Source organism: Dendroctonus ponderosae, unplaced genomic scaffold, assembly GCF_020466585.1.
Source record: "Dendroctonus ponderosae isolate FM_Combo_2020 unplaced genomic scaffold, Dpon_F_20191213v2 Dpon_F_20191213_6, whole genome shotgun sequence".
Classification (NCBI taxonomy): Eukaryota; Metazoa; Arthropoda; class Insecta; order Coleoptera; family Curculionidae; genus Dendroctonus; species Dendroctonus ponderosae.
Window position 1 is genome coordinate 8,742,493 of NW_026018814.1, and position 27,804 is coordinate 8,770,296.

General features: G+C 33.1%; 1 protein-coding gene across 2 annotated transcripts in view; it reads left to right on the top strand.

Moving 5' to 3' along the window:
• LOC109545014 (NADPH oxidase 5) overlaps nucleotides 1-27,804 on the top strand; it is a 54,099-nt gene that overhangs the window by 11,252 nt on the left and 15,043 nt on the right. The gene's annotated exons all lie outside the window — the stretch shown is intronic.

The following is a 27,804-nucleotide window of genomic DNA, read 5'->3' on the forward strand; positions in this document are numbered from 1 at the left end:
TGGTTCAAATAATGCTTATTAATGGATAGTAAATTGAACCTTCAACTCTTAATAGCTTCCGGAAATTAAACCAAACATCATTTTAAAGCCCTCGCTTTCATCAATATGTCCCATAAACAAAGAATAAAATCAATTAAAAAAAAACCTTGTCTCGTATGAATATTTTGAATAATTAATGGAAGCAGCTAGCAGAATGGCTACGAATGTTATAAAATTTTATAGTGAGCTGCTAAGTGATTTTATATGGAGAGTGATATTTTTTCTTATTATAATAAGAATTCCTTTCAGCGATTTGCTAATAAAAGCGAAGTGATTCTATACATGCCAGCACCTTATTAACACATTCCCAACCGTCATTTACCATAATACTAAAAGATGCTTACACAATATCGTAATCCTTGCCGCTAGGAAGAAAATATCTTCATTTTACGACATAATACCTGCCATAACTTGGATGATATATTTGCGTATTTACCAGCAAGTCGATGTTTCGTACACGCACTGTAGTATACGTGTGTTCGGAAAGTGAACATTTGCCGATTCGTAATTTAACCGCATCATAAATCTGCAAGATGCAGGTATTAATATTATTTATTACAAATGTAGAAAACGTCGATACTAAATATGGCAGCGTAGATCATTCGGGACATTTCAGACGTGAGAATCTACTGAAACAGATAAAACTTGTCCAGAAAATTGATGTAGTACTTCTAGAATGTTCGCATTTGTCACATAAGGGTGTACTTTCAGGCAAAAATGACTTGAGCTTATAAGAATCGTAACTTATTTTCAAGGGAGTATTTCAGCTGTTTGGAATAGGAAGAACTATATAATGCTTGGGTATTTAAAAACATACATGGTGATTCAGAATTGTCGGCATTCTAAAATGAAGACAAATCTTATTTTGGTTGATTTGTCCTGAAACTCTCTATTATAAAATTACCCCTGATTTTAGCAGGAATTTTTCGTAAGATTTTGGTTACAACCAGCACTTACAAGAAAAAAGATCTACACTGTTTAAGATCGCCTCACATGCCCATCTAGCAAATGCACGTTTGTGTGCTTAAACATCAGATAAGTCAAAAACGATAAACATTTATAATATGTATCTCTGAGGTTAAAAAACTGTTTTCAAATGTGGTACAAAATCAGATATGGAACTTTTTTTGACGCTCTCTAATCTGAACCATGCTAAGAAGAGGCTGTTGCACAGAAAAACGTTTTAATTTGAAAAACTGGGTTAATATAAAACTGGATTAATACCGATAGGAGACAATCGAAAATAATTCGCATTGAACATCCACTTTTCCCTTAAGTAGAAGATTTTGAGAGAAGCCGAATTTTTCGTCTTCTTCTGATCACTTAGTGCACAAGACCAGCGAATTTCTGTTTCCATGCATGTTTCATGCTATGCTCCCCACTAAAACGGTAAATAGTGAACAATGCGTTTTCTTTATCTTTTGGCAACGAACAATTAAATTTAAACTGACCAAATAGAGCAAACACAAATGATTCTTACGCAAAACAATCCACATATTTAAGATTATTTCACTCAAGAAATATAACGACTTGCCTGCGATATAACGGGACTTTGAATATTTTATCGGATACATCTTCTTTTACTTGTTTTTCTTATACTCGTACATCGTATATGCACTGACGCAAGTTTACAAGTGAACACTGTGGTCTAAAAGCACTAACCTGCCACACTAATTTATTCAAACTTTTTTAGAAAGGTTTATTGATTTTTTATTTCAACTTTAATTTGATTGGATAATAAAGTTCAAGTACAACCCAGTAAGCTTCTAGTAATCCAATAACTATAAATAGCAGATTTAGTAACAGGCGACTTTGGTCAGTTTTCGCGAAAAGTAATTGAGAAGATTCGTGCTCTTTTTGTTTACGTTTTCTTTCAGAGTTGCATTGGACGTTTTAACAGAATATTTAAAAGCCCAGCAGGTAGAGAAATAATAATATTTTTCATTACTATTACTATGGATCTTACGCATGAAGAAATTATTGCATGACGTTGAGGAGACTGAGATTGAAACGACAGAACGAAACATTTAGATTTTTGCAAATATTGCAACCACAAAACAAAAACAAAGTTTTTCTCGAGCTGATACGTCGATTTTAATTCACCTCGAGTGACTCATGAAGTGCAGAAAACTCCAGCTCTAAGTAAAACGCATACAACAAATATAATGAGCAAGTTGAACATTTAATTCAACAACTTGTTCCATAAAAGTCTGCATGCAACGCCAAATACTTTTCTTTCAAAGACACGGTTGTCGTTACGAATTTTCCTTGATATGTTTGCATGCATACCTGTCCATTAATTTTCATTATTTCCAATAATACTAGGCAATTTGTTGACAGTTGTAACTAGAAGCCAATTAACGTGCAACCAGATCTTGATAAATTACATTTATAGTGAGAATAATTTATAATTCAGTGTGTCAAAGTCAATGAATTTAAAAAGGAATAGTTCGAGTCGACTTGATTTGGTTCTATGAATATGCGTAGGCGTCATATCGTGAAGGTAAACGCCGGTACCGTTTGATCTAGAAAGTCTTTTAACAGCACCAAGCAAAATTGCCAGTTGGTTCTAGTCGATTTGCTACTGCAGTAGTTACACCAAGCGATCATTTGCGGTGCAAAAACTTCTTACAATAAACAACAAATCTTGCATTTAAGACCCAAATTGAACCCATTAACCGGCCACAAGTACTATTATCACATCAATCCGTTGAGCAGGTGCATGTTATTTCAATTGGTTTTGTCATTTAACCGTTAGAAAGCCGAATGTTCCTTTCCGACCATCAATTAAATCCCTTGTTTAAGTAGCACTAGTCAAGAATTATTTTCAATCAATTAATTACCATTTTTTAAAGCCGATTTCAACATATTAGGCTGATGTTGGCTTTAGGAGTACTAAACGGACCGTTCTTTGATTAGGCAACTCGTCCCGGGCATAAAAGTCAGTAAAAAGCGCGAAACATTTTGATGGAGCCAACTCTAATTGACTGTAATTGTTTGCTTCGCACGAATGACTGAAATTTATTCACTATTCAGCAAATAATTATGCAGGGTGATTCAAAGAAGAATTTTTAGAGAGTTTATTCCTCCAAGATTGACTGAATAAAGACGCACTTTCAACTTGTATAACAATATGGAATTTGCATCAATTGCATTTGTTTACCCTACACGCGGACATTTTAAACAGGCTCAGACATGAGCAAAATCGTTGCTTCTGATTAAGGAAATTGTCGAATAAAATGAACGTACCTACTGAAAAAACACACATTATTGAACCTCTGATTGCTGAAGTCATACTGCAGCCAGTACTCAGAAGCAGCAATTAAAACCGTGTTGAATCTGATAGAAACAAGCAGCTAGAAAAGAAAACTCAAAATTTTCAAAAAGGAACCAGGCTACGTTTCTACTGTTTTAGCAATTTTTTTCACCAAAATACTGATTTCATTTTTTATTCACTTTCAAACTACAAACAATAGCTACATTAATTTTGATGTGACTGATCGCAAGCCAATTGTTAGAAGACTAACCAGTACTTAGTGATTGTAAATTTTCAAACAATGTCAAAGAACACTATGGTGCTTAAGTCGATAATTAATGACCGTATGTTTGGCTCATTAATTCTTAAATAAACAGTGAAAGTATTATTAAGTGTTGTAAACGATTTCAATAGCAAAAATCTGGTCCCTAAATCACAAATATCCTGTCAAATTACATCACTTGCTGGCGCGTATTAGAAGCAAACATTCCAAATTTTTCAAGGGGACCAAGTTGTTCAACAAATGCGTATTAAAAAAACACCTTCACAGGATAACATTTTGTTAAAATGGGTACCCGCGTAGGACAAACATAAATTAAAGGTGAATTGTATGTAGTTGACTGCAACCACTGAGACTCATAAAGATCAAAAACCAGTAAATAACCGGTGACATTATTCCTTAATTGGACTGTATCCAATATAGACTATTGGATCGGTCATGCGACATTTTATTTTATGGAACTAGACTGGGTTCAGTAACAAAACGCATTCTGTCCATCAAGACCGCTAGCATGGAGAAACAATGAAACATTAACATTTATGAGCAGTGACAATTTGCAGATCAACTGCTCGACATGGAAATAATTGGGAAGAATTCGTATTTGAACTGGTTCTTAGTTCCATGGTATTTGCTGTAAAATGTGTTGCTTATTCACTACAAACTAGGTTTCATCAAAAGACTAATTATACTCCTAAATTTTTCTCAATTATCACACGTTAATATAGAAAATAACTAAGTATTCAAATAATTAATCTGACGAAGTGCATTATTGCCTTATTATTATGATGTGTCTGCTCTAAAGCATAAGCCTTTTTATAGTAGTTCTAGAAATAAGTAAATAAATATTTCCCGCAGCTAAAGACTTTACATAGTTGACGATATGAATAGGTCACAATTCTTCAAACGCTGAAATAACATTTTGGGAAAGTTCTGCTATGGTAGCGTGAGTTTGACGATATATTTTATTAAAAAAAATCCTCTCACGAAAAAAATCTAAGGGAGTTAAATCTGGCGAAAAAATGGCCTCCGAATTGACTCATTCGTAGCATGTTGTATACCATCTATACAAAATTTTTGTTCTCTAGAAGTCTCGATACGGACGATACTTGTGCTTTCTCAAGACAGCAACGGCCGTTTTTCTTATAATTGAGAAACCTATGGCTTCTCAATTTTTCGAGAAGCAATCGATCTGTAAGCGTTTATATTCCCAATAACGTTTTGCTCTTGATGCTGGGTTTCTTTTACGTATTTTTGGAACTCGGTTTTACAAACGATCCAAATTCTTTTAAATTTCTTCATAGCTTCTCAAAAAGGGTCTGGTTCGATTGACGATTTTCTAGGCATCTTTGATGGTAATCTGCAGTTGCTTTCCTCCCGATTTTCACACCAAATTTTAAGCTCTCTCTAAACGCTGTACTATATAATTTCACTTTGATTAGTAATTAAACAGTAGCAATTAAAATTATTATGTCATGAATAATTATTTCACTTTCATATCATTTCATCTATCTTTTTGTCCAAATTTTTTTAAATGTAAATAAAAAATTATCAAGCGCGGTTTTGCTTCTCGAGCTTATAACATTCTTCACTTATAACATATAACACTCAAAACGGTTTCATCTGCTTAGATTTCCAAAATAAATGACAAATTTTGGGACGTAGATTTTTCGAAATCGGAAGATGCATTTCTTCAAGCGTTAACTCAACGATTTCTCTAACATAACTTTAATTCTAACAGCCAATCATATCAATGAACCCTACCATCTGCAAACATGCAAAAACATTATTTTGGCTTCATTGTCATGGATCCATGTGGAAATCCCATGAAACAAATTCGCCGGCTAACTCAGAAGTCATATTTTATTATCCGTTTATTTTCAATTTCACAATTGACTGGGGATTTGTTTTGTTAAGAACAGTTGGACTGTTTATTCCACAGCAATGAAATGCTGTCGTAAAACAGAATCCAATCTATTTTAAGAGTAACTATAAATACTGTGATATTTAATTGAGTCCTGCTCTAATATTCCAAGATGAACATGATTGACTTACTGAAGATTTTTGTCCAGCTGAATCGCTTCTATTCAACATTGAAAAAGAAAGCGAAATAATTCTGGTTGATTGATACACAAACCGACCTCATCAATCATTTTATAGCTGCTGGATATTATTTGCTTTCAGCTAGCAGCTGACACATGCACATAAACCTTCAAAAACAGTGCAATCTTAATTTGCATTCCATTATTCTGTGAATTAATTAAAAACCAGCGTTTCCTGGCAAATTAAATATCAAATTTGATCTGCATCGTAAATAAGGTGGTGCTGAAGTAAAATAACGCCAAGCGGCCGACTTCACTACGCTCCGATTCAGATTCCTGATAGTAGAAAATTTATTTTCTTGTTTCAGCAAAGCTATTGAGAAAATCAGTCATTTCCTTTACCGACATCAGCCGGCAGATTAAATAAGACTTTTGGTATTGCTGAGATTTAGTGTCTACCATACAAGAACATTGTCGGTCGTTTTGCATGCAGAACTCACTTTATAATACAGCAAAATTAATTAGCAAAGAGTCCAAAGATTTTAAAATGAGCCTTCAAAATGTCTATTTGCTGAAGATTGGACCTCAAGAGTTGCGGTCTTTTACTTTAAGCATATTTTCTCTTGTTCCATTTTAAAAATTTGTGTTTTTGCTTTCTCCAACAACTTTGTGATGATTTATGTTAAAAGCCTTCTAGAAAAAATCAACTAGCTTTGCGGCTCTAAACCGTAACGCTAAATCAATCGTGTAAAATTACTCATATGTATTACGGGATCGTTCGGTTACAATATATTGTTATCGTTTTATATCTCCATGTGGCGTGTAGGTCTAACCTGAATGACTAGTGGGCTATTTGAGGCAAATAGTTTCTCAAGATCGATTGTTATCTATCAGCGCCGTTTAGCTAGAGGAGCATGATTTGTTGGAACGATTGTTCGTAATACCGTCTAGTAAAAGACATAATAAAACAATTTATTTTTACTGTAGCACATTATTAAGCCGATAATCGGTTTTTATTGGACCATTGTGCGAAGAATAAGTGAAGAGACGGTCCACAAATATAGACATGCTTCATTTGTGCGTCTTGTTCGTTTCAAATTGATGAAGCCGGATAATGATGAATGTTGCGGGAATAATGGACACTATAATAGATATTGACTTGCTTCGAAATTATCCTCGGACAGTAGCAGGGCATATGCGAATTTGATAAATCGCAGTTAACTTGAATTTAATGAATGTTTGAATTCTTGTGAAGTTTCAAAGATATTATAACATTATATTTCTTCTTCTAGTGGTTTGAAATTATATTGCAATTTTAAGGCCAGCCCGACACTCATAAATTGGAAAATCATTATGTCTTCTTATACTGGCAGATTATTGAATGTAACATTTACTTATTACATAAATAATAACTAACACTGACCAACTGAATCTTGTCTAAACTTAATTTACTTTTAAAACTTTCAATTGAATCCTCTGCAAGTAAAACTTGTGAAAGAAAATATTTTTTCACACAAAAGGGAAATTTGGATACCCATTTAAGCTGTAAGATTAGACCAAAATTTCATGTTTTACCCCACCATTTTGCTGATAGCTCAAAAACAGATTGAGCCAGAAAGTTCGTTTCTACACCACTCGATAGAGTACTAACTAGCACACTTATGCTGGAAACTATCACGAGGGGAAATTATCAGTGAACACACAAGAAGCTAAAATTTCAAGATTTCTTTAAAAAGCCCATTGAGTGAGTGGAATTTTAGTTAAGAACTAGTGGCAGTTTTTACACAAAAAGGTCAGACTTTTATGTAGGTATTTATTTTAGGATTTCAATATTACATGTTTCGATGCAAGATAAGGCCAAACTTTCATGTTTACGCCATGTTTTCTCTCATACTATTTTTTAAAATTATTTATTAGAATTTGGGTTTGAGTGTTTGTTTGAACGCTACGCTACCTGATATTTAGTTCTATGGTACTTCTATGATCTCATGGTACATTCAACTATACTGCTCAACAAAATCAAATTGGCACTGACTAATTTTGGAACTGGATAAATTCTGACTGCTTAAGGCGAATTGATTTCTGTTCGAAGCAATTCATTTGCGGTTATTGCGTAGTTTTTCACAAAATTGTGCGATATATACAGTTTCTACACGGAGGAACCAATGCATCAACTAAAAAACGATTCATCACCGCAAGCACTTAGATAAACCTTATGTTTCGAAAAAAGTTTTGTAGTTTTCAGTTCAACTCGTTTATTTACAGAGTGGTTTTAAAAAATCAACTTTAGGGCCTTGCAGTGATATTTTTTTCTTAAACCCATTCGGAAAACTTAGGATTTATATTGAAGCTAAAACTTCACAGTGGACTTGAGAAAATAATAATTCAATATACCGGGTTGCATGAATGAACGAAATATTTGAAAGTTAACTTCACTTAGTTGAAAATCTTCCAAAATGACCGATTTGGGGTATGATTTGGCTAATTTTTTGAACAATCCTGTTTATCAGATTTTCGTCTTAAATCGTCTAAGCAATTAAGCTTCAACATCAACTCGAACCAAAAGCAGAAAAGTTATCGCTACGAAACTAAAAAGTTGATTTTTTGAGATCACCCTGAAAATATAACAGATAACCGAAAAATTCGAAAACCGTTACGAGTTTCGAACGATCCAAAAAAACTTTTTTTTTAACTAGGAACGTTGCAAAATTTTGCATTGTTTATTTGCAACCCTGTATAAAGTGTATCTTAAGTGCTTAATTTTTCCAAAACACTGACTCAACACATGGGGCTAAATAACGTTTCAAAAAGAAACCAAATCGCGCGAGACAATCAAAATTTATTTTATCAGTTTTAAAGTTTGTAGAGTAAAGCAAATTTGCCTTTGTAACGTTCGTTCAGTTTGATCGGGAGCTTATACCAAAGTGAATAATGAGGAGAAACGGACATTTTAATTCGAATTGGACGAACCATTTTCTCAAGTCTTACAAGTTATTCGCAATTTAATTGGAGAGCAAGTTGCTGATCAGTAATCAAATCAAAACATACGAATTAAGGGGATATTTTGCTAATGTTACCAGTTTGAGACCAATAATTTTCGTGCCTCCTAAAGAGTAACTTTCACCTTTTAGACCATTATAGATTGTAAATGTTGCTACCGGATGGTAAAAATTTTGATTAATTTTATTCGTCATTCAAGACTAAAAATAAAATACTTCCTTGGGCGATTTCCCATTTGGAAATAAAATAAATAAAAGTAATTTGTATAGAAAAATTGCGCCCGAGTCCAATGAACTATCAACCACGATGAAATAGCACATGGCTAAATTAAACCATTTGTCAAATAATAATTATCGATTTTATAGTCTGCTATATAGGGCCATGTAATTAATTTGAAATGATCTAAAAACCACAGTTATAAAAACATCCTATTAAATCAACTGATGCCCTCCCCGTTCATATTAATGATTTCTGAATAGTAACATTTCCTGTCGTAAATCAATCCGGATCAATGGTTCTACAGCTTCAATTTGTTCTGGTTGAGATTTCACTTTAATGTAATAATTTGGGTAGGTGTTTTATCGGTCCATCTACACCATACTTGACGTGCACACCTTAATTTTGGTGGACAGTCAAGTTAAATTATGCAAAGTTAATTGAAAATGAAAATTTATTAAATAGCTAAATGTTCTAGTCGAGATTGCGTCACAAGTTCTGACAAATGATGCAGAGCTGGACTTTATAGTAAGAGGGAATGTTCCGAAATTTCCATTTAGTGGCAACAATTAGCATGGCAACCTACATATCATCAGCTACTGATTTCATCACACTGTCGGGATTCTGAAGAAAAACTGATCATTAGCGGTGTCCGTGTCCTCAATTGTGCGCCTTCTACCCACGACTATTGCCGCTGGAAAATTTACGTTCATCCAGCTAGGGCGGTATTTTACCACTAACATGAAACTGGCCATTCAGTATATCGTGATAAAACGCCCATAATCTATATTAATGTGCGCAAAATACATAAAAGCGATCATAAATGTCAATCAAAGTAGATGAATGTGTGAAGTGGCTTGACTGTAAAGCGACTATGAGCATTGGGAAATTATTTTGCTTGATAACAAAGCACATATTTTAGAGTCGCTTGAATCCGTAATAAAATAATCTTGAAAGTAAAGTAGAAGAAAACATGGAAGGCAATATGTGAGATTTTTTTATACTTTCTGCATGGGAAAAATATAGTCCTCTTCAAAAATGGTATTTTGTAAATTTTGACTCAGATTGGAAAAAAATTGGGTTGGATTGAATGTGTGCCTGGTTTTCTGGTTTGGATGAAGACTCTTAATTTATTCACTCTCTCTCACAGGATGACAAGACAAATTAATTTTTCCTCATCGAATTCAATGTTTTTAAGTAGTACTTTACGATTAGTTTTTTAATATTTTTTGCAAAACTAAAATGTATACAATGCATGCATAAAGTTTAACCTCTATGTGAATTATCCTAAATAGGTTCAATCCCCTACCTGAAAAACGAGCGGAGTAAGCATACGATGTCGTTTATTTCAAGCATATTGATTCTTGATCGAACAAAAATCGAGCATGAAAACCATCTAAAAGCTCGCTAAAATATAAAGACCGATGTTGTGAAGAGCGGTTATATGTTTATAAGTTGAACACGGCGCGTTCTTTATTTTTTTATAAATTTCCGAAATTATCATTATAGAAATGATAACCGTTTGAGAGAGTGCACGAGTTAATATTTGAGCTACTCAGTTTTGCATGTACACATGCCCAGAAACTCAACAGCATTAACTCATTAATTAGAAAACATGTAACATGAAGAAATTCAACTTATTTATTTTCAATTTTATCAAAAGTTTTAAAAAATTATTAAAACATCAAAAAGAGTTCACCTGCCTGTTCGAAATGAAAGTAACAAATGACAAAAGAACATGTAAAGCTCATCGTAAACGATGTCCGTAGCGACCAGTCCATTTTTCAATCTCGCATAGGTGAATGTATGAATAATGTATGTTTTATAAAAGCACTTTATACGCCCATTAGATTTAATTATATGTTTAGACCCACACATTTGGTTCATTCTTACTTCGTACCATAAATAAAGCACCGCTAAATACCAGGCTTTTCGTGCCCCACATGAAGAACCATTAACCATGACAAGAGCTGCAAGGTGGATTCTAGTCTATTTTTTTCTCGTTTTCGTTTAGCTCTTGTACACTCGACACTGAGCAATTTACGCTCAGCTTTTACACCCAATTATGCCAAATCTGTGTAATGTCTTTTGGTTTACATTAATTAAATTCCTCAAATGCGTCAACACTCCCGACAAGCGTTGTAAATGTATACTTTTACCACTAAACGATTTTTTCGGCAATTTAATTAAGGATTCTGGTAGCGGAGTGACCGTAAAGTATCGGCGGCTATAATGTCAATTAGCGGAAGCGACCTTCTTCAAACTGGTTCAAAAGCGACAGCAGGGATATCGCTTACAAAATGAGAAAAAAAATCAGATTGAAAATGAAGGGAATGGAGATTAAACTCAACACGATATACAGTCTTTGGTATCGGATACTCGGTTATTGAAGCTTTATGGTTAAATGTCGGAATAAATAAAATATCTGGGTTGACTGTTTTTTAATTCGTTTTTTGCCTCAGCCAAACTTTTTACAGTGCTGAACATATCATTCTATAATATTCCTTGCTAATCAATGTATTTTTCGCCGGACTTTCATTCAAAAGTAATAGTCTCCATTCATATTTTTTGACAATTTAGAGTTTAATTTAATTTAAGCTGCAAATGTTTCAACTTTCATCGAAATAGTCATTTTCTACTTTTCTAATTCGCCTGGGTTCACTAGACCCAACGGCGAAGTCGTTCTTAAAAAGGTGTAAAACAATTACAAAACAACAGACGAGCCGATCATTTAACTCGAAAAAAAATCTAGACACGGGAATAGAAGTGTACCGTATTGTATAATTTGTTAAATTAAAATCAGATTTATCTTTGAACCAGCTAGTGAAAAACTTGAAGCGATCACGAATAATTTAGCAGTTAAGGCGCAAGAGGAATCAGAACGAGTCTGGTTCTTTTTCATCAGCGACGGGCAAGTTTTAAAATATTCAATTAGAGACGCATAGCTTGTGAAGAAGAGGTACCGAAAAGCTGACTAAAACCAGTAATTGAAATGATTTAATGACTTTTTCGCTGCAGAAAGACGTGCGTAATGATTATATGTTTTGTGATGGAAAAAATGAGAAACATCAGCGCTTAAAAGTATGCAGCCCGGTTTTTTTCGGTAATTTGGTCAAAGGTTTTCAGCTCATAGATTGATAGCTTAATCTAATACTTATATACTATGGAAGAGCTTCGGAAATCAAATTGTAGGTATAAGCATTCTAATAAGACATCATGGAAGATTAAGCAAACCATTTTTTTTGTATTCAGATATTTATGTGCGATTTTGAGAATATCCGCAACTACTTTCCTCATCGGTAATGGTAACTCACAAACTTCCCCAACAAGAAGTCCTATTTTTGTACCAAGAAGTTTCAGAATTTACCAATTTATCAAATTATGAGTCTCAGTAATTTTTTAACCTATGAAAAGTTATTAAACTTAATCAGCCTTAAGAAGTTATCAATAGTGTCAATGTAAATTCTTAAAATTGCGTTAATTTTACGTGAAAATTCACCTTCAATATCTTTTCATGCCTATTAGGGGATATTTAATGCTTTTAATATAAAGAGTAAAAACTGTTCATCAAAATTGTCTTGTAAAAACCAGTCGCAATTAATAAAGTTTGCTTAAGATTTCACAAAATAAATCAGAGTTTGACTCGGCGTGAGTTGAGAGCAGGTATTTTTATTACAGTCATAAACTAGAGTATTTAATTTAATCTTATCCCTATATGGTGACATCAAATTGCTGCTGATTCTAACACTAAGTTTGATGTAATTCATTAAAACATGTTTTACTTCGGAATTTTTCTTCGGAAAATCTTCATTTTATCAACTTATTAACAGCCAATGGAAAATTTTGGAAGCAATCCTTCATTAAGATTAACATTTTTCTCATCTCATGAAATTTGATTGTTTGGAATAATTTTGCTTAATTATTGCTGCCACCTCTGAAGATGACCCCACTTGTGCTTACGAAACGACAGCTATTTTTTTTCCACCACGGCCGAAAAAACCGAAAAAATATCAAGTTTCAAGTGAAACTAAATTTGTTATTACTATTAGTAATTAAGTATTATTATAGTATGAATTAGACGCATGACGGCAAAGTAAACCAGTTGCAATTTCCTTTTGAACCGGCCTTGTTCTATTTCCAAAATGCAATCCGCTTTATGTAACTTTAAACAATTTTATTTAAAATTTCAGCTTTCCGAAACCAACAAATGCTTCATTGCAAAGGAAAGTACCGTTTCTTTCCTCCTAGAACAATCAAACATTCTCTGCGTACATAAATAAACATTCGACATGGTTATAAAATGCTACGCCGGTTCATTTTTATTGTATTTTAGGCGTGTCTGTTCAGATCACGAAACGCATAATTCCTAAAACCGTTTTATTGGTTTATCTGATATTAAATCTTCGGTACCTTCTTTACATCATGGGGTTATAACGGAAAAGGTGGTGTTACAATTGAGGTTATCCATAAGCCCTGCTAAATTAGAAGAATAGGATTAACTAAGATGACTAGATTTGAATGAAAAACCTCTTAGCTTTTTCGTTTAGATGACTGAAAAAGTTTTAGGCAGTAATTTATGAATGCCAAGGATTCCTCATAGCTAATTTCACATAAATAATAAATCATTCTTCTACAACACAATATTTCCCAACATTTGCAATTTTTAAATTATATTAGCTAAAGAACATTGTCCTTGCGTAATTAAGTTCATGGTTAAAACTGTCATCGGCAAAACATTTTTTTAAATTTAAATCCCAATCCAATTTACAACAAATTAACATTTACACGCCAAGCAATCTTAATAGAGACGCGAAAAACAACCATTAAAGCTGGATGATAAGATAATACATACACCATTGAAATATCTGCTTCTATGCTAAATGCCATCGTGATTATTTGCGAAGCTTGCGCTCAATTTGTTTATTTAATTTGTCGACTCATTTTTGGCATCTTAATTAATATTGGCCTTCTATTTATTGTCTTCATTGCCTTCTTGAAAGGCGCAGCCTTCTACCGGTGAAAAAATAACACATCTGCTTCAGAAGTGTTAGAAAGTAAGGAACATGAAAGTTGGAGCAATAAATATAACTGAAGTGTGTCTGAATCAAATCTGAACTAAATTAAAACATAAAATGACGATAAAATCAACATAACAAAATACTTTTGAATCAAAGTGCCTACAAATTCAAACTCACGCCCCACAAACTCTGAATATTAAAATTACATTTTACTGCGCTTAATTGGGCCCCATAAAAAATGTGGTGACCTTTTTCGTTTAGGTGTTAAAATAAAGTTCCGATAAAGTGGTAAAACGTTGCTCATAAAAAATATGGTAACCTTTCTGTGGTGTTAAAATTCCAGCCCCTGATTAAGGAACTTTGTAGATTTTCGTAAATCTCTATTTCGCAACGCTGCAACAAGACAGTTTTACGAACTTTAAGGCTCAAATGCTGTTAAACGTTAATTTTTAATTGGCTTTATGGCTTCATTAAGGCCCAATAAATTTGATGGCTATCAAGAAATAAATAAATACTTTGTGGGCGCCGTGAAGACTTCGATTCCGAACTCGACCATCCACTGATGCATTTCGTAAAATAATCCTCAGTCACAGAAGAAGAGAATGAATATTTCATAAATCTATAGCGAAATTAGATAATTATATTCAGCAAATCTGGTATCAGATTAATTAACATTATTTGCAAATCCAGTTGTTATGACAGGTTGTAATAAAAATAATATATTTTTTGATAGATATTTATACAATCCGCTTAAAAACTATAAACAATCACCAAGAACTGGTGAGTTTTTCGGAATTTTTGGCCCATAAATAATGGTGCCCTTAAGACAGATATCTGATGCCCAAGTGATGTTACGGTATGTTAAACATTTCTTCCTCTACTATCGCTTCGTTGAATTTAATTAAAACAGCTGCTTTGAATCAATGTCCAAATTAAAAAGATACCCACTTGAAATGACTAGCCGTGACCAAACCTGAAGATGTTTCTAATCGTTAATCGCTTCCTAATTGATATACTAAGTAGAGTCATGTCGTCAAAAGTCGTTATTTTCGAGCTTATAACGGGCCTAAAATCTCAATGCTGACCATATTTGATGTCCTAAGTAATTTTGGGTAAATCGATTCTGTAGAAATAAACGTTTTTTTTTGTAATTATACCAATTATATTACGATTTACCTGCAAACATGGGCAACGGACTAATCGTTGTCTACGGGTGGTAAGTTATATTTAACTAGAAATAATAAGATGCTATTATGCCGAAAATGACTTTCATCTTTGTATAGGCAGTTATCCTAAGCAGGTCATTGTCTGGGTACAGATTGGGTCACCATCAATCGAATTAGCATACAAAAAAGCAACTGAAGGATAAAAATCGCATACGAATCTTCAGCTATTCTACATACTACAGATAAAAATTTGTATTGGCACTTTCGTGATTTTACTTCCACATACCACTTGAAATGGCTATCAACAGTAAATATTTCTAATAGAAAATTAAGGGAAATTTTGGAGAAACTCATGTGTGTTCGAAGACAAATTACGACATTCTGATGCTAAAAATCCTGCTCCACTCTAATGCATCAAAGGCAAATTTCGAACTAAACCCGGCTTCTCGTTCTGCATTCGAAGAATACCACTACCATGGACCCCGAGTGGTACCTTCAGAAGTAAACGAGTGGTACCTGTAGAGGAGGGAGCCCAATACGAGAACAGAAAGTGAATGTGTCCTGAAATTTGCGTGGTCATATTTTGTACGATTGACACACTAAAATTCATTCAGCTGCTGATTTATGATAATGGGTTTCATACTCATATTTAATGCACCACAGTTTTAAATAAATTACATTACTAGTAACAATTTACGTAGTTGGGCGACAAAATTAACATAATACCTTTAAGTGACAGCAGCTGGGAAATTTGGTTATTCTGTTTCAAAGTCTTTCTCCTCATGAACGAAAAATTAACTAAATTACAAAAAGTGGGGCAAAATGACAATCAGTATAAAGAGTATCCGGAATTCTAATAATAATAATCAATAATCATGTTAATCTGACTGTTACTAGGTACTCTTTCATGGAATAAGATTTCAAATTTAAAAGCAAAAATTAAATTTTGATAGCTTAAAAATAAAGCGATCTTAAGAGGTCCCAAATGCAATCTTTTTTAATCTCATTTGGCACTTTGTTCAAGAATCATACTGAATTATAATGTGAACCGTATTCTATAGGTATAGCCATTCTGTGCTTGCGTAAATTAAAATGAAAGTACCAGTTCCATAAGAGCTTTAAAGTTCGTGAGTCTAAAAGGGAGCTTTGATTCTAAAAAATTAAATTCTTGTACTTATATAAATTGCATGAAACGTTGAAGTTTCTAGGTTTTAAATTGGGTTCTGCATGTTCGAATAAACAGGTCGGAATTAAAAACCATAAATGCTTCATTACGATTAATTCATGAAGTTTTTCAGCTTAGCTATAAATTTGTCTCTATTTTATCAAAATTCTTGAAAATGGAAACACTGAAAATATTTCAAAACTAACGGTGGAAAATGCAAGATCCTATTTCATTTTTTTGAACTAACCTTGCACGAACATTTTCCTTTAAAGTCAAGTTAAGCAAGTGATATATGCTGAAAAAAACTTGTTTGCACGATTATGTAAAGCTCTTTTATTATAAAATTCGTTCCGATCCGCCTTTGCATTCGATAATCCTTGGTAATTTATACGATCCGCCGAAATTGATGAATAATGACCTGAGACTTATCGGACAATATCATCGCATTTCAGATTTATGACCAGAAATTACCGGTGTCTTATTACAATATTTGGGAAGATTTTTTTGGATCAATTACCTTGATGGTTCGTTTATTCTGCCCAGGTAAAAGTGCACTTGAACAGTGGGTGTTGACGATTTGAAATACTTTTCAAAGGCAAAAACTGGAACGAGGAGTAACAAACACCCAATTTGTATGTTTATATTAAGTTTCCATATAAATTAGTGAGGATTTTGCAGACTAAACCACATTTATATGTCATTTAACACGTAATAATTATACCCTAAATTAAATATTTAGAATTTGGAATTTTCGACCTACTAAAGCTGGGTGATTAAATTTTGACTACATTCCTCTAGAGGTCTTGTCTCACTCACTTTTACATTATTAAAAGAATAAATTCCCTTTTAATTTATCATGTGAAACTGTGGATGTATTTAAAGTCTACCCTCGAATGGAAAACCTTAAAACTGTTCTACATTGTGATACATTTTAAGTTTTGAAAAACACAATAAAAAATGTAACCGCAAGTTTGTTGATTTTTTTATAGAAATACCGACCAGTACGTTGTTTCATGTTTAAAAGTTCCGTCAATTATTCCTTCGCAACATGGTAGAGGAATGCTGCAAATAAATTTCTCTAAAAACGACCGAAAAACTCTGGTCCAATAATAATGTCAATTATTGCAACCTGACAGGTAAATATATCAAATTAAACGTGAACTTATTGTGGGCACCCACTTAAAACGATGCACGAAATGTCCGCGAACAGTCAATGGGCAATTAAGTTAAGTAAAGGGATTTTAATGATGGGTTTGTAAGACTCATAATTAGTCTTACCAGTTATTTTTCTGCAATTACCAGCAGGTAAAGCGGAAGCTTTCTTTTCAATTAAAACTGTCTCTCTAATTATTCCTAATCAGAAAACAACGTCGTTTTTATCTTGCAAAGTTTACCAAACTGAACAAGAACGGAGAGCAACTTCAAATAACAATTTTTAAAATATGGAGAAGATGCTTTTATAACTGTGGATATAAATTATACTTGTTTTCGCAGATCGATCGGAAAGGTGATATAACTAGTTTACTAGTTTTTGCGCACCATTTTAATGTTCACCAGCAACATTTTTATCTGTTCTCGATCTGGCTAAAAGAGATATGTATCTTAAAAAGTAGCGGACATTTGGAACGATTGACCCCCATTCTTGGACAATGGCCGTTTTGAGGGTCTTGACGAACACATTGCTACTTCAATTACAGTTTACACATGCCACAAAATATCGTGTCTTGCACACGCTAAAGTTAAATGATGGTTGTGGATGTAAAAATCGATCAATAAAATTCGAACATTGTAAACATGATCCAGAACTTTTAATTATATATGTAATTTTTAAATATAATAATAACATAATAATTTACAAGGTATTCCATTCGACAAAAGGCAACTTTTGGTTGAATCTAGTAATTAGGACACTCTTAGAAAATAATTTTAAATTGTACCCCGGTGGTTCATTTATCCATAAAGTTATACTGTTAAAAATGTAAACTGTTTAGACGCAATCTTCTGTCTATATAAAAATACATTTCTTACATTCGTAGTACTCTATCCATTGCAAAGTTGAGACATTCATTTCAAGCATGGACCATTTAATCTGGTTTACATACAAAAATTACCTACCTATTTAAAGAAAATTTGATTGCAACTAAATTTCAGTGAATACATTAAACAGGCAAATCACCTAAATACAACTTAGCCTAAACCTAATCAGCCTCGGAATCAAACTCGAATAATTGGAGTATTCGAATATTCGAATATTCAAAAAGCGAATAATTATGTGTAGTCATAACTCGAATATTCGCATATTCGAATAATCGAATACTCGAATACACCAACATTATCAAACTCACAAGGTGCAAATATCTTTATATGCACTTTGTATACTTTTATAAAATAAATGATTCATATTCTACAAGCATTTAAACAAATACCCATATATTTACAACCACATGAAAATAATCATATTTACTCTCCTGCAAATGAATATAAAATTACGTCTCCCTGTTCTGGTGATTCGCGTCATCAACTTTTGCGCGGTGGTACAATTAATGTGCCGACAAACGCACTTTTTTATCCGTTGCGGCTAGTTGCCAAAAATGATATGAGATAACGATTTTTCTTCTTGGAAAACGGTGAACGAAAAACGAACACTCGAATATCTAACGAATATTCGAATATTTACTATTCGCATGGAATTTTTACTATTCGCATAAACCACTAAACGAATATTCGAATTTCAGATTTTTAAAAATTCCGAGCCCTAATCCAAACACTTAAGAAACGTGCAAATCCCAAAAAAAGTATCCGACGTTTAAAGCAAAAACATGCGTCTCTACGTGAACGAAATTTGGCGGCAGCTAAGGTTCGGTGAATACTTAAAACAAGTAAAACTAATAAGTCAAATTCAGCTGAGCCTGAACCTAATCAAAGCAGCAATAAAATAAAAAAATAGCCCGAAGACCACTTAAGAAACGTGCAGGGAGCCTCAATGTCTTCGAAGTTAAAACCAAAAACGTGCCTCTCTACTTAAATTAAATTTGGTTGCAACTAAAGGTTAGTGAATACTTTAAACAAGTAAAATGCATCACCCAATTGCAGCTGAGTCGAAACCTAATCAAAGCAGCAATAAAATACAAAAAAATGCCATAAAATTACTTAAGAAACGAGCAAGTTTGCAAGGATTGTCTCCGAAGTTAAAATAAAAATGCACCTCTACTTGAAGGGAATTTGATTGCAACTAAAGTTCAATCACTAATCACCCAAATGCAGCTTAAACTAGACCTAACCGAAGACAAGATAAAATGGCCCATTAGACTGATCACGACACAACTTGACTGCATTGTTTTCAGATTGGTTTTTCATGTTCTTACAAGGTGAATCTATATCTGCCAAGGTTCGCGCAATGATGAATGATACACATTCTCCCATAAATAATAAGTAATGAATCGACTGCCTGAAAAAAACAACAATGGAGGTCAAGTGCTTTCTTCGGCACACGTTTTCGAATATCCCCAATTTGAATTTTGCAAACTTCGGACCTTGAAGTGTCTTAGATGAACACACCTTACCGCATAGATGTTCAGCAACGTAAGAATGAAACTTCTTCTTAGCACCGATACGTCCGGGCATATCATGCCTGAAGAATCTATTTGATACATAATTTAAATCCGACTAATTTTATTGTCACGTTGTTATTATGATTAATTACCGAACTTTTATCTGGCTCGATCCTTTTCATCTGAACCGATTTCAAAAGAACAGGCCATTTCTTTTTGTGAAGGTGCCTACTGCTTGCTTCTAGATATTACATACCGTATAAAGATAGTATCTGAATGGTTTATATCAGCGCTCAAGATAATTCGGAATTCCGCTGTCAAATAGATCCGTGCTCCAATCGATCAATCTTCAACAATGCTATTGAAAACTAATTTCGTGTTAACTTTGGTGGGTTGCGACATGGTACATGGGTGTGAGCACGTGGTTGTTGTATTTTCAACTTGTCTGTTATTGTGTTGATAAAGAATTTTCCATGGGCATTTCTGAGGAAATTTATTAGATGGTCTGCAGAAATGAAGTCAATTCCGCTGAACAACTGAAAATGAATTATTGCTTGATGCTCGACTGATTCCAGCTGAATATTTCCACATTTGTGGGCCAAATATTTGATATTGCAAAATTTTTTGCCTCATGACGATTTATGGATACCACACAATGAGCACATCATCTATCTCCTGAGCTGCATATGAATTTGGCGTCTAAATATTAAAAGTAATGAAGAAATAATATTGAGATTTATTTTAGTAAAGGAGAAAAGCTTTCAAGAAAAACCAGACTTACTTTCTGCGGTCGAAATAATACGATTGTAATAGATTAATGTTAACTAACCACATTGTTGTTGTTTTTTAATGAAAAAAGTAGTGGGGTTAAAAAGTTTCACTTGTGATGGTTAATTCAATAGCACCCCTTTTTGTTATGGAAAACGGAACTTAGTCGTATAAGAAAGACTGCCTGCTTTCATTCAGCCTGTGATATTAAACAAAACTGTTTCAAAGTTATAAGCCGATTTTTAGATTTGTCCAAATCATTAACGAAAAACTTTGATTGTAAAGGGCAAAAAGATGATTCATAAATTATATCCAAATAAAATAATAACTGCTTTAAATTAATACATAACTGTATACAAGATGTGTAGTGTTCGTTGTGATTATATGGCTAATTTTTCAGGAGCAAAATCGCGTTTAGGTGTGATATCAGTAGATCATTTCATAAATTTCACTATAAACTAAATGAAAACTCTCCCGCCAGCAAAAGAAAAACAATTCCATTGAACTGAACTCAATCACAGTGAAAATGATCCAGCAATTTTCGGTTTATGACATTCCAGACTCTTTTCACACTTCAAATGTTTCTCTCGCGATTAACAGGTTAATTTCATCCAATTTATCTGTATGAGACATTCTTCTAAACATTCCTAAATACAATTTCACAACAGGTAAAATCGCTGACTTTTCAGTTAGGGAAAACCGTCGATCATCGGGCCAGTTTCTCTCCTAAATAAAACGTGGACCATAGAGATTTCAAAATTCGATTTAAGAAATGAAAAATATTCAAACGGTTCGATTCCGATAAGTAACCGATTATTAGGGATTTTTTTTTGAGCAAAACAAACCCTAAATTTTCAAGTGCGGCAAACCATCGAGTTTCAGCCAATTTACTTCCATTACCATGCAGCCTCGATTTTCAACATTTTAAAACTTAATTTTGGAGAAGGAACACACGCGAGTCTTTTGGTTAAAATAAACAGGCGACTTTCAGAGTTCGAAAATTACAGCGCGATCCTTAATAAAACGTAAATTGGAGCAGCCATTTCTTTGCGTCCAACATACTGAACTGTCTTCTTTAACAGTCCAAAATTGAATTTTAAGGAACAAAAACATGCAAATTCTAACATCCTTCTAAACATTCCTAAATTCGATTTTAGAGCAACCGAAGACACCAAAATTTCTGTTGCGGTGAACCGTCAACTTTTAGTCCAATTAATTCAATTACGGTGCAGCATTGCTTTTTAACACTTATAAATTAAATAAATAAACAGGTGTCCTTCAGATTTTCAAAAATTTCAGAGCGATATTTAATAAAATGGAAAGTAGAGCAGCGACTGTCGGTTTCCAACATTATAGCCTCTTTTTCAACTTTTCAAAGAAAAAAATGCAAATGCTTCTTTTGCAATATACAGTCGAATTTTGAATCTTTGCTACGATTCTTATATGAAATATAATCCTATATTCAATTTTGGAGCAGGAGAAAACGCTAAATTTTCAGTTCAGGCGATTTTTTCCTATTATGATGGGAGTGTTAATAAGGGGGACAGCAGTTTTCGTATTCCAGTACTCCAGGTAATTTGTTTGAAGGTTTTCAACAAGATGAAATGTTTTATGATCAGAGATAGAAAATACTAATTTCACTGTTTAGCTTTAAGCCAAAATCGTATAATACCTACTAAACATTTTCAAAGGAAACAGTTAAAACTCTTGAAGATTTAAAATAACTTCGATCTGGTAATTCGCCTTTTATGAATTAAAAATTATTAAATTATTTAAATTATTTAAAAAGTCTGTTCTCTGATTTAGAAGGCATTAGTTATATAAAATTTGCTTCTGTTTCCACGAAAATTTGCTTTTGCTTCCACAAAAGTTTAAAAATAATTTTAATTTGCATTTACGTGCATCATTCTTAAATATTATTTAGTTTTCTCATGCGCGATCAGTACAGTGTCGTCTGCATTCTGTAAAATAAATCCCGATTTGTCTACCAGTGCTTTGTCTTGCATGTTGTGATTATACCGGTGTTATATCTGGTTATAAAGTGCCCCCGTTAAAAATAAAATTGGCGGGTCTTTCCGATTTTTCATATTTTCAAGTGCAAGAAAGAGATGAAGTGTGGGAAGCTTTCAAATTTACACCCTGTATAATACATGTCATGGCAGTTATGTTGTTCAAAAATAATGATAGAGATTTATGTTCCATGTTCCAAATAAATAGGAAATTGCTGATTTAAGCTAAGCAATGTTTTGGCTTAATGTACCTGTGGTCAAAACATAGTTTGGGATGCTGGCCACTCACAGAAATTTATACATTTCCTAAATTTGTTAACGAATTGTAGTCGAAAATCAACCAATAAACCCGTTCTTAATATGAACTTGTTTCATCGACACATCGTATTACTTTTTTAATAACGATTTCTCATGCACCTCGTTCAAATCGCCCTATCCAATAACGAGTTAATCACATCGAGTTTTCAATCGTTCTCGCTAATCAGACCGATTCTTGAAATCAATAAAATCTTTTAACAACGTAGAAGGCCGTAAATGTAATGCAGACAATTTCTCAAGCGATTAAACGACACATTCCTTATCAAGCCGAAAAGGAAACTTGTGTCATTTAGCCGCTTAAAAGTTCCTTGGAAGACATGTGGAAGAAAAACACGAATAGTAGCATATCACTGCTACAAATCGCATATTAGAGTATAACTATTATGTCTTTAAGAACGCGATCTGATTATTCGTTATCAGATGATGATGGTTATTGATGGCATAGCCTTTGATGTAGTGTTTTTCTGATACTTTGTTCATGAGTTAGTGCTCGTTATGGAGATATAGAACATTCCAAGTTAATATAATATAACATTGTTTTTTCGATTTCAATTGCGTTCAGTTTCATCAGGCTACAACGCATGAGACTTTAAACATTCGATGATGATTATCACAACTTAATGTGTTAACTAGTAGGTACTTATTGATATGCGTAACTTTGCTGAATAATTTATTGATCGCAGATCCGATAATGTCCGTCAATGTCTTTTACCGATGATATTGAACTCTGGAGAATGATCTGCAACATGCAACGAGTTTACGGTAAAAGTGTTTCACTGTAATCTATGCAGGAAAAAAATTGAAAGTATTTTAACAAGAGCTCAGACTGTTCAGGTTCTTATTGTTAAGCATCGATTGCAATTCATGGTGTAGCATTGTGAGCTGATTAAACACGATCAGATAACAAATTCCGCCTCGTAAAGGAAGCCATAAAAGCTAAAAAGCGCTTTCCAGTTGCGGTCGCTTTTTGCTGAAAACACACTAAGTGGGCAGCTTGTTTGGGAAAACGAGCCAGTTGAGAAAAAACGTTTTTTTTTAATGTGTCGATTTCTTGACCGTTTCACTTAAAAGCTTGCAGCCTGTTCTTGCTTGGTGAGCTGGTAATTGACGAATCATAATCTAATTTCTTGTTATTTGATTTGCGCTTTTCAGCCTGTTTAAATAAATGGAAAATTGTAATTGTTATTTAAATTACCCTCCTGCTGATGTTTCACACGTCGTTAGTTCAGGTTTAATTGCCTGGAGAAACTGTCTCGGTAGGATAAAAAACAAGATAGGTACTCACATTAATGAGAATCTCATTGGAGAAAAACAACATACAGTTACGTCCTTTCTGCATTAATTTGCGGAAAAAAGCTAAATTAACTAGGAAATACTGCAAATTATATTCAGTTGCAAAGCGCTTTAATAAAACACTATTCAGCCAGTGAAGGAAAGATCCTAGGCAATTAAATACTGAATTATTGCTAAAAATGTAGGCTTAACTCGGCTGTTTCAGTAAAATCCACAATTTCTTCGGTTATTTCTTAAAAAAAACACATTTCAACGCAGAATATATTTTTTGTTGATCATTGAGAAGGACATAAATCTGTCCAATGCACCGGACACCATAATTAATCAAAGCAATTTGTGCCAATGCCGCAACAAATTCGATATTAATTATATCAGCACTAGTTGCATAATTGGATGATTATCGCAGGCGCTATTCTGAGCCTTCAAAGTATTTATAAAGGTATATTACAAGCCATAATAATTAATTGCTTTAATTTAATTGATAATTACTATCGGGTGGCATCCATAAATGGAGTGTTTGATTATGTTCCTGATAATTTATAGGCACAATTTTATGTATCTCAATAAAGAGTTTTTAGCGATGCTTAATTGCTGTTATTAGCCAATGAGAATGATTTATAATTAAATTGGCACATGTTCTTGATGCTTTCTATTTTGCCTTCTTAGGTCTTGTTCAAAAAAATTCCACATGTCTAGAGGTCAATTTAAGATGATTCTTTCCATTCAAAATGTTATGAAATTCACTGCTGTGCTCAAACTAATCATATCAGGCCTGAGTACGATCACTTTATTTTCACATTCATTACCGAATGTTGCATATTTAAATCAGCATTCTTACGTCATTAATTTGATTAAATTATCATAAATTTATGGTTCTTCACTTTAATAAGAAAATATTAAACAAACGGAACTTATTTCCTGTTCCTAGTTTACAATTCGATATGATGCACCGTGATATAAGTATAAACAATATAATTGCAATAATGGGAATTATTGCTTACTCCTTACTTCTCATATTAATATAAGCGAACACTTTGCGTGAATCAGTTGCTAATAAAATTAACAAAACTCATTTGTTCAATATGTATAATGCGGCTAACGAATAACATAAAATGGTAAGTTTATTGATAATACTTCAATTGAGAATTATCTTTTGAAGAGGTTCAGTTAGTAATCACGTTTTGCTTTATTTAAATGTGTATTTATATACCTTACAAGATTAAAAAAAAATACCTTATTAGATGTATTTTTATTAGAATTTTTACATCGAGTCTCTATAGGAATATATATTGTCAGAAAATTTGTACGCTATAGCTGTAGTAAAGGTCTTCCTAGACAGTTTTCTCAATTTTCCTCAAACAGCTCTTATTGAGTTGCACGACGAATGTTTTAAATGCACTAGAATTTAGTGAAAAAAAAACTTTCCATGAAGTATTTTGTCACAACAAAAAGTTTCTAAATAAAATATATTTATTGGAAGCTTCTTTGTCTCGTGTAAAAATGTTCATAGATTAACAGTTTGGACAAAAACGGCTCCCAAATTGATGTGAACTAAATAGGGAATTAGAAACATAATTGCAGGCTGCAATGAAATTGAACTGGAGCGTAAAATCATTTCTTTCCCCTTTAATAGTTTCCATTATAACTTCTTTGATTTACGACCGTGTAATATACATGTAAAAACGCTAAATTATAGAGGCTATTTATGACGGATGGAACCAGAATCTCATCTGTTTTCCGCATCTGTATTGATACATCTTGTAACGTCGAGATAGGAAAAAAATATCCTAGAACAGGCTATGGGTATCTCAATATATAATCATGGCTATAATAACAGGCTTTCGATAGGACGTTTTACTAATTATGTTCACTAAAAACACTCTGCTTAATTTGTAAAGCCGATTAATAAGGAATGTACGTGGAGTGTTCAAGATTAATAGTTTTTTGGGACTTTTTGTTGATGTATTTGTGCTTAACTTGTTGGAGAACAAGTGAAAATTCTCGGACGTTTATTGTGCAGCTATTTGGAGCAACTCTGCCTGCAGCTTACACTTTGATTTCTCATAAATACGAACACGAAGAGGAAATTATTTGTCGTTTATAGAAATGTTGCTACTTTCGTCATTGTTATAAGTAGTTATATTTTTTATAATCGAAGAAAAAACATTTTTACCTGGCTGCCAACTTTTCGTCTAATACTTTCCTATACCAAGCTCAAACGATTTGGGGGATAATTTATTATTAATTTCTAGTAATTAATTTTCCCAACTTTGGTCCACAACATAGCACTAATTTACTGCTTATAACTGTGATATCTGGATTCGAAAAAACTTGAAATTTTGGATGTAACATGCGAAATTACTTTATATTACTTTTAGCTGGAAAAGCTTGTTCTGCATTATACAAACAGTTTTTTTAAATTAGAAGATGATTATCAAATAGCCTGAAAGATAATCAAAATTCCATTGAAATGTAGATCAATCAAGATAGCCAAATTTGGAGAATAATTTATTGTTGTCTTTACCGTAAAAATATACTTTAAATACCGTATGTATTTTAGAAAATTTACACATTTTTTATTATTTTTGCGTTTGCAGAAATCTTAGGAAATTAGTAAAACTGATAGTTTATTTTGAAACAGTAACTTTATAAAGTTTTGGCTGTTTTCTGCATTAGGAACAATCTATTTTACAAAAATTGGGATTCAAATCTGTAATTTTTAAGAACCAAAAATACAAAATAAAAAAAATATAAAATAATTCTAGCCCTAAAGCCGATCTATATTTCTATTTCATTAATTTTTTTTATATTCATCTATTTCAATTGATACAAGAAAAGATAATCTGCGAGATTCAAGAGCTTTTGCACGATTGCAAAGTCGCTTTAAAGCAACTAAATTTGGCGCCATGAAACGTTTGCAAATATATTTAAACGCATCATACTTTTTCAGCCACCGTGTACGCGTCACTTAATTTTTCAATATGCTTCAACCAACTTCATTGTTATAATCCTACCTATTTCTGTTTATAACCTACTCACTGCAGCTATGTGAAGCCTTACTTGAAAAAAGAAATACTGAAACAATTTAAAAAAATACATAAATAACTGTACTGCATTAAAAGTTTTCTACATAGTTATGTGTAACTCGAATGCCAAAGCTTAGTTTGGGTTAGTTTTGGTTAGTAGGCAAAAACACCTTAGATGTTGTAAAATTGACTAAAGAATACGCTTTTAACGTCTGGCAGGCGATTCAAAGGACACTCTGTGTAGAATGCACCTCATTAGCCCAGCCTAACGCAAACCAACAGCTCCATTTAAATAATTTAAAAAATGAAACATGCTATGCGATTTATGTTATGTTACTGAGCGAATAAAACCACGCTGTGTGCAACCATTCGAGTATTATAATAAATATTAAATTTAATGCAAAACCTTCAATAACTCGAGTCCATTAAAGTGGATATGTTAGTGGACGTATCTAGTGCAGGCTGTCAGTATTTGCAATTCCAGAAAGTCCAGTAATGGCAGATAGCATAACTAATCTTCAAGTAATTTATATCCTCGATGCCGCAAGTCATATTTCAACTATAATTTAACGATAAAATTCAGAAGTGTCTTGTCTTAAAAAATCGTCTTGTGAATATGGCTTGTTGTTTGCAAGATATCTTATCTTTACGGGTTGCAAA